General features: G+C 32.3%; 1 pseudogene; it reads left to right on the plus strand.

Annotated features, from left to right (window-relative positions):
• Nucleotides 1-221: 221 nt before the first annotated feature.
• LOC134229421 (fibrinogen C domain-containing protein 1-like) lies at nucleotides 222-2,263 on the plus strand (annotated as a pseudogene).
• The last annotated feature ends 5,393 nt before the right edge of the window (nucleotides 2,264-7,656 follow it).

Consider the following 7,656-nt stretch of genomic DNA (forward strand, 5'->3'; position numbering starts at 1 on the left):
TGTTGTTTTGCAACCCCAAAACTAAGCTTGATGAAATTTATGACCAGGTCCTACTGTTTTTGTATTTATAAATAAAAAACATCCAAAATTTCAATGCTGCAGTCTGTCAACTCCGTATTTCAAGACAAAGCACTATTCAAATATACTTCAAAACTCGATGAAATCAAACATTTTGCGCGCCTGTAAATTCAGGCACCTGTCAAAAGCACACTTCACAACACATGCCGTCTACATGTAAGTGTTGATTATTAAAATAATTCATTTTTCTCTCTTCGGTGAGGAAAAGAATTCCTGGTAGAAAATGCAAGTTTCTGTTTTCGCCATCTGTATTCTATCATGGCTTTTCATAATTCCGGAAAATATATTACCTTTGGCATCTTGTAAGTATATTCTGAGATTGTTTGATTTAAAAGAATGTTGATTAATTTGACTTGTACTTGACCTTGAACATAAATTTCAAGGAGAAAAATACAAATAATAAAAAATGAAATCGCAAAGTCGTTAAACAAAAGAAATAACAGATAATATATAGAATTGCAGGGAAAAATCTATTTGAATGATAAATGTATTTGTAGTGCCATTCTTACCAAAGGATTGCCAAGATTTACACTGGTAGAATAATACTAAAAGCGGTCTGTACAAAATTTATCCTAAGGGGACCGGTGGATTTCAAGTTTATTGTGACATGACAACTTCCGGTGGTGGTTGGACGGTAAAATCAATATTTGATGTAATTCTATTAAACTGAATGTGAATATAAAATGTTCCGTCTACGTTTTCAATACAACAAAGGGATAAGTGCGTTTGTGATCGGTCAGTAAGGGACGCTCACTCCCCCTAAGCACTTAATCCCACCTCTTGAATTTTCAGGGGTTTCTGTTAACTTTGATTTTAAAATTATGCCCCCTTTTATACATTTTTATTGTTCAACGATTAATTTTGAAAAAGATCACTTTTTGTTTATCTTTTTTCATGATATTAGGTTTTTCAAAGACGGCCGAATGGAAAAATTGGATTCAACAGATATTGGAAGGAATACAAGTATGGTTTTGGTGTTCCAAGTGACGAACATTGGATTGGTATATACAAGGAGTCCACTTTTAAGCTCTAATTTTATATTTCTACTGTTTGAATTTTTTGTGAGGTCGCTCACTGTTTTATCTTCATTATTTTTCAAAAGAAATGTATTTATCAACTTTTTAACGTTTGTTTTTCTTCAAAATTTAATATGTAATAAGAATCAATTAATGGTAAAGTAAATAGATACCGAAACAAACGAGAGAATGAAATAAAATAATGTAACACGAATTTCTTGAGAAATCATCACAATTTTTATTCATAAGTCCCATAAGATTTGTGCCTTAGGCTGAATCTCTCTCTCTCTCTCTCTCTCTCTCTCTCTCTCTCTCTCTCTCTCTCTCTCTCTCTCTCTCTCTCTCTCAAATCGATTTATCTATTACATTAAAAGTAATAATTTAAGTTTAACATCTTTACATTATTTCTAAATTTAGTCACTTTTCTCTATTTTAATCTGTTACATTTTTGTCAATGATTTTTCACAATGTTATTTTATCTTCAACGTGAAAAGTAAAATATGTTAAATATGAATATTAAATAATCATTTTAATAACATGCATATCTAGTAATATTTTCCCCTATGTATTTTCTTTGTTATAAACCACGTAACGAACGAATACATCAGCTGACATCTCAGGGTTGGTATGAGCTGAGAGTGGATCTCTCAGACTTTCAAAACCAAAGGAGATATGCATATTATCGAACATTCTCTCTGGGTAACCTAGCCTCCAACTACCGTTTGACTGTCGGGACTGACGGAGGAAACGCAGGTAATTTTCCAAAAAATTAAAGATGCATTATTTTAGTTCTCTATTTAAGAAAAAGAATTACCCATTTTCATGCCAAACAATATAAAATTCTAAAAAAAAAAAAAATGACTTAAAATCAGGTTTCACAGAATAAGCTTGTTTCAGTCATCGCTCTCACATATATATCTTCAAAAGGCAATTCTTTGGCATATCATAATGGTCGACCATTCTATACACGAGACCGTCAGGACAGCAGTGGTTGTCAAAAGGCGTACAAAGGGGGTTGGTGGCATGGTGATCGTCACCATGCCAACCTGAATGGTCTATACCTAAAGGGACATCATTCTTCATTTGCTGACGGTGTGAACTGGTATCACTGGCTTGGGTATCATTACTCTTTGAAAACCACAGAAATGAAAATTCGAGACAATAGATAGAATTATTACAGCTTTATTATGTAAGACTCAATATTGAATAAAAGATTTTAAAGAGTGAATTAAGTTTATCACAAAGGCTTGCTTAAATGCAGAAAGATACAGAAATGTTTACTATTAATTCATTAACAGGCCTATCCTTTTTTAAAAGCATTCATTCATTTTTTTCTTCTACCACAGAAATAACAGTTAAAAGTAATGGAAAGAGTATTTGTACTTAAAACTGAAACTAGGTTAAAAGATCTTTAAAGAATTACAATTGTCATAAAATTTATAAGCAAAAGAAAGGGTATTTGTACTTAAGGTAGGACAAAATAGAAAGGCAAAATTTTTCCTTAAATTCAATTTTTCTGAAACTCTGATATTTTGATTATGAGCCTTATTTTAAAATTATCTATTTATCTATTGCAAATAGATGTAATACTGCTTTAAAAGATAACATTTTGTTACTTAAACCTCAGTAAGATATATATTGATACTGGAAAATTTGAATAAAATTATACCTAAGAATAGAACATTCATAGCGTCGGAATCAATATTCAAATGTAAATATCCTACACTTTAAGTTGTCTAACTAGAAAATGTATTATTCAATGTTTACAAAAAAAAAAATCAACAGAATGATTCAATTGGGTCCCAGAATAAAATGTGTAAAAAAAACAGAAAATTGAACCAATGCTTTAAATCATTTTGGCGATTAAAAAATGTCAAGGGCAAAAAAAGTGTGTTTTCTTATGACAAATTATTTCGAAGCGAGAAATTGAAAATTTCTTGATATACAAAAACAGCACATTACACGGTTATCTTGAATGAAAAAACTAATCAATATTAAGGTAAGTTTAAAACACAATAAAAGACATTTCAGTGCAATTTCAAATGTCCTTTATACAGTATTATTTCAAACTTAGCAACAGTGATCATGTTCAAATCAATTTTATACGAAAATTTTCTGTGTAAGAGGAGGTCCTTGAACTATTCAATAACCTCTGATGATTATTGTCGCCCGCGTGGCGCAGTGGTTAGAGCGTCTGCTCTATAGTCGCGAAGTAAGGAGTCAATCCTTACGTCGCGGGTTCGAATCCCAGTGTTGGACGTAGTCCTTCGGATGAGACCGTATAAACCGAGGTCCCGTGTCGCAGTAGGTGCTGGCACGAAAAAGATCCCTTCCTGCTCAATGCCCCGAGTGCCGAGTATAGGACAAAATTTGTAGCTCTCCACTGGCAAGTGGTGGCGTCTCCATTTGATTGAAAAATATTTTAGGGTAGCTGGATTGTAAGAAAAATTACCAATCAAATTCAAAAACGTGTTTCTTCTCAAACAGTTATTAGTTTGAGAAAAAAAATGTGTTGTAGCTACACAGTAAAATTCGGGTATAATGGAGGAACGAAATTTGTTGAAACTTTCTCAGAATCTTTATTACATATTGCCATTGTGCACCTCCTTTTTTACCTTTAATCTGACACATATCCCACAATCCCACAACAATACAAGAACACTCCTATTATATTCATATGGGAGGCGGGGGTATCATTTAGTTAATATCTCATTACTCACAGTACCTCTAGTTTTAATAAAATTTAAAAAGAAATGTCTTAAAATATACATAAGCATTATAAAATTACAAGTTCGAATAGCAGCTGCTTCACAGAGGAACGTTTCAAATAGTATAAACACCAAAACTCTAAGCTTTAAGTTTTTTACGTTTAAAATAGGCACATCCAGTCTATTAATTTTATACTTTTTTAACTTGATCATTTGATCTTAATTGAGCCATTCAGATAGCTGTCAACAGCAGAGGAAATAAATTTTGTTTGAGGATGTGTTAAAGATTAAAACAAACATTTGTTTATTTTATATCTTAATTAATCTAATTATAATCTTTTATAATTAAACAAAAAAAAGTTATTGTATCTTCCATCCCGAAAACGAAGTGTAATTTTCCCTGGCAAACTCGTTCCTATATCCTGAAGCAATGTTGACCTTGTCACCTTTCTTCAGTCGAACAAGTACCGTATTAGAGCCGCTATTCCAGAATTTCTTTGGAACGGCTAAACTGTTGAATGCAGTATATCCTTTATAGTGCCCATTAACTCTCAGGAAGGGATGAGCCATTTTATTTGGATCTGTTAATGTTGCCCAGGTAAACCCATATGTCCCGTCAGAAGGTGCGGTAAAGATTCCTGTTGTCTTCTCATATGAATTCCCGTCGTTGACGAGAACTGTATCGAAGATCCATGTTTCGTGTTGTTTGTAACTTTTAGCAGTTGATTGGTAAGCCGAAAATGCAACACTGCCTTTAAAAACGAAGAAAACAGAATGGTGAATTTATATGTACAAAATATATCTTTCGCTTTGATTCTAAATCTTCTCTAAATGTCACCTTCGCTAGCCAAGGGTTTCTGATACGCTACACTATACAGAAACCCTTGGCATACGGTGCTGCGAGAAGAATATGAGACTGTTTTCGTCACATGATCTCGAATTTGAATAGGTACACACGGATTGTGTCATCAGCAGAGATCAATAACGTATTTAAATCATGAAAGTTTTGAAGAATAATTAAGAACAAAGTATTTATTTTCAAAGTTAAAATCTTTAATATAGATATTGATGTTGAAGTTTTAACATCTATGAGGAGAGCAGAATATCAGAAGCCCTTGGCTAGCGAATATGTCTTAAAGTGTGCTTGTAAAAATTTGAGGTAATACATCTTATATATCTTTTTATCATCTAGCCCTTTTATCCCCTGGATACAGCTCACTGGATATCGTTTTCGTATACACACTATGTATTTCTACGCCACTTGACGTAATGTAAGTAAACGAATGCACGTATATGATGGAAAGAAAAAGTCCCAAATAATTCAATAATATTGTAAAGGTTGATGGAGGTGGTTTAGATGGGGTGTAATCTTCTAAATTTGAAAATGTTGAAATTATTTATGAAGTCGAGATTGAGGAAACAGGTCTGACATTGCCATTCCCAACTTACCGTCTCAAAAAAGTGAAACCTGTCTCGCAGTAGACTATGTCTGGATCGCATTTTGTATCGATAGACAAAAATGATACTGATAAATTTATTAATGAGCAAGAAATGAAAAACACATGGAGAAAACATCTATTGACATAAATTTGCGTATATAGTATCTTGAAACTCAAAATGAAAAAAAGACCCGCTAGCCAGATGGCTCACATTATGAACCAAAGCATCGAGGTTTTCATATGCACCTTTGATAGATATTTACATAAAATGAAGTATCGATTTCTTCTAAGACAAACCTGTACAAATTTATCATATTATAGCCGATTTATATGTCAGAAAAGTATTGCAAATAACTTATATTCTTTATATTCTTTGTATAAAGAAATATATGGAGATAACGAACAGTATTCAAGATTAAAGATCCATAAAAAAAAATAATAATAAAAAACTAGGAGACTTATTGTTCACAGAACAATAAGAGGTCTTTCCACCTTCTTTGAACTTTGCTTTATATCTGACTCCTTAAAATTAAATTCCATGAAAAAGAAACAAAAATTGTCTGAAAGCATAGAAAATCAAAGTACTCAGAAGTACTGAAAGCCGGGCTCATTTATAGGGTAATGAACAAAGACCACGATGACAGTTTAAAATCAAGCTGATTCAGCCATTGAAAAGATGATTATATATACGAGGGCTGTCCAAAAAGTTCGTGGACAATGACGTTTTTGTGAAAATAAATGGTTCTATATAAATCTTTTGTATATCAAAATATTTCTTATGAAAAAACAAGTCAGAATGATTTATTTTTTATTGATGGAACGTAATATTTTTGTAAAAATCAGGGTCTTTAAAGGTCGCAGAAAGTGCGCACGGACCAAGGTTAAATTGATATAAACTCTGATATAAAGTGTTCGGATTAAAATGATTATTTTCTATATAAGACAAGTCAAAAATTAATTTTAAAAAAAATTATGTAACACAAATAAAGAGGCTATATCCATTTTATGATATCTTAAGTATCGCTTACTATATAGACAGTACAAATACTAAACAAAACCCTAACAAATATGTATCAGAACTCGACAAAAAGGTGACGTCGGCCGTCCGCACGGGGCAGCGTCCGATAAAAAAAAATAGTATTTATATGGTTGAAACGACGTAAGAGAGAAAATATTAGTTAAAACAACTCAAAATTATTGAAATATATTTAGTGTATCAATTGCAGATTGGTATATACGATTTTTCAACGGCGTGTACAAATTCAAAGACACTACAAGAATTTAACAACACATGTAATTTACTAAAAATTGAGATTTCTATTCATGACGTTGTTATAAATCTAGCGCAGCGTCGGACTGGGCTGTGCAGTTTGTGTATACAAACTGTTTATTTAGATGACGCTCGTAAATTTTTGTGCATTGTTTTGAATTTTAAAAATTAAATAAATTATAATCTATACTTAAAGATTATTGCTAGCACTTGGAAGTGCGTTGCACCTTTAAAAAGAAATAAAGTGTGTGTCCATGAACATATGTTAAGTCAAAATCCAAATGTTTGACGTTATAATGAAATTAGCTTAACGTCAGACTGGTCTGTGCGCACTATCCGCGATCATTAAAGACCCCGATTTTTACAAAAATATTACGTTCCATCCATAAAAACGAAATCGTTCTGATTTGTTTTTTTTTTATAAGAAATATTTTGATATACAAAAGATATATATAGAACCATTTCTTTGCACAAAATCGTCATTGTCCACGAACTTTTTGACAACCCTCAATTTATGCCATATATAGCATTAAAAAGCTTTAAAATTAATTAAAATGTAGCTAGAATTTAACAGCGTAAAATATTTGTCACATGTATCATTTCGGGGTTTTACATACCAACAAAAGTAAATAAACACTGATGCAGCAAGATTATTTAAGGTCACACAATTATGCACAGATGGGTCCTCAGCGGGGAGTTTTGCATTGAAGCGTACATCAAGTCATTAATGATGTTCCCCGCATTTGTATTAGCCTGATAGTACACCCTTTATTTATAGAATATGACGCAGACAGGGATACCTGTTGAATACCTTTCGCATATTTTAACCAAATAATTAATCAGCGAAAACGATAGAAAGTATTTTACTATAATATTCTATTGACAATTTCAAGATAACTATGAAAGTTTAATTCAGTGTTTGTATTGCCTCAAAGGTGATTGCGCAGACGTACTATATTCTAACTCGTAAAATTAATTTGGCGGTGAAGAAGCAGCATTTTCTGTAGCTCACCGTCGCAATAGCCGGGCATTTCTCTACGAGAAATGAGCCCGGCTAAAAATGAAAATTAAAATAAATTGGAATGATCTTGACCTTTGACCTTGAAAAAATATTTCAAGGTCAAAGGGAAGGGACAATGCAGTTG

The sequence above is a fragment of the Saccostrea cucullata genome, unplaced genomic scaffold (assembly GCF_032062105.1).
Source record: "Saccostrea cucullata isolate Sc308-1 unplaced genomic scaffold, CSIRO_AGI_Scuc_v1 ctg4735, whole genome shotgun sequence".
Lineage (NCBI taxonomy): Eukaryota > Metazoa > Mollusca > Bivalvia > Ostreida > Ostreidae > Saccostrea > Saccostrea cuccullata.